The following is a 1,068-nucleotide window of genomic DNA, read 5'->3' on the forward strand; positions in this document are numbered from 1 at the left end:
ATAAAATATATATTAAGAATTAAGAATATATTAAGAATTAAGAATATATTAAGAATTAAGAATATAAAAGGTTTAAAATGTGCAGTGTACAGTATACTCTTACCCATGTTTCAGCTATGTATTATTATTATTTTAGCCTTTTATAGTCTTAATCGTATTTGTCTTCTTCCTGTGTTTTTATTTTACTGTAATTTCTTTTTGAGTTTACAGTATAATAAAACAATTATTATTATTACATCATACAACTTGCTCTTGTTTAACACTGGAAATGGTCAAAGAACCACCCTGCTGCCACCACCATAGTCAGTACAAGCAAATCAAGCTACGATTGTGTCATTGTAATCATCGCTCGCTGTCTAATGTCTGTCTACCTGCTTCATTCAACCTTCATATAAGTGAAAAGGAAAATGTCCTCATCTATGAATGAAGTTATTTTCGGCCTGTCTATCCAAAATATAGGATACATTTATTACTCACCAACAAGAATCGTCGCAGTCCTGAAGGACTTCATCTTCTTTATTTTTCTGTCTTTGATTGCTGTGACATTATGATCTCACAGACCACATAGACTTCCTTTTAACTGCCACAGTTTCCACTGAAGCCTCACTTCTATATTTTGACAATGCCTCTTTACCTGTAACCTCTTTCGGTTTGGCTACAATGCAAGTTTTCCATTTTACCAGTCTCCTAGCAGTAATAATTAGATTAAATTTTTTACTGTTTTTAAATCGTATTCATCTATGTAACTGCTTTAGTACCATTTCACTGATATTTTGAAGTAAATTAAACTAATTCAAAAACATAGCCACAAGGAACACAGTACAGTCACAAGGAGTCCATTAGTGTCATACTACTATTACTTTATATGCACCTCATCTCCCATTGACTTACTGTTGTTGATATTCCTACTGTAACAAACACAGTAAGGCACTGAACTCCACAAACATGAGTTAAATGTGTCAAGATAGTTTTTCTACTGTCTTGGACTTGTTGGTATTTGCACTTGGACTTGTCTCAAAGTTGGCCATTGGTCTTCCCAATACTTAATTTGGTCTGGACCAATTATCT

The sequence above is a fragment of the Morone saxatilis genome, unplaced genomic scaffold (assembly GCF_004916995.1).
Source record: "Morone saxatilis isolate NCDOM2014 unplaced genomic scaffold, NCSU_SB_2.0 Contig17, whole genome shotgun sequence".
Classification (NCBI taxonomy): Eukaryota; Metazoa; Chordata; class Actinopteri; family Moronidae; genus Morone; species Morone saxatilis.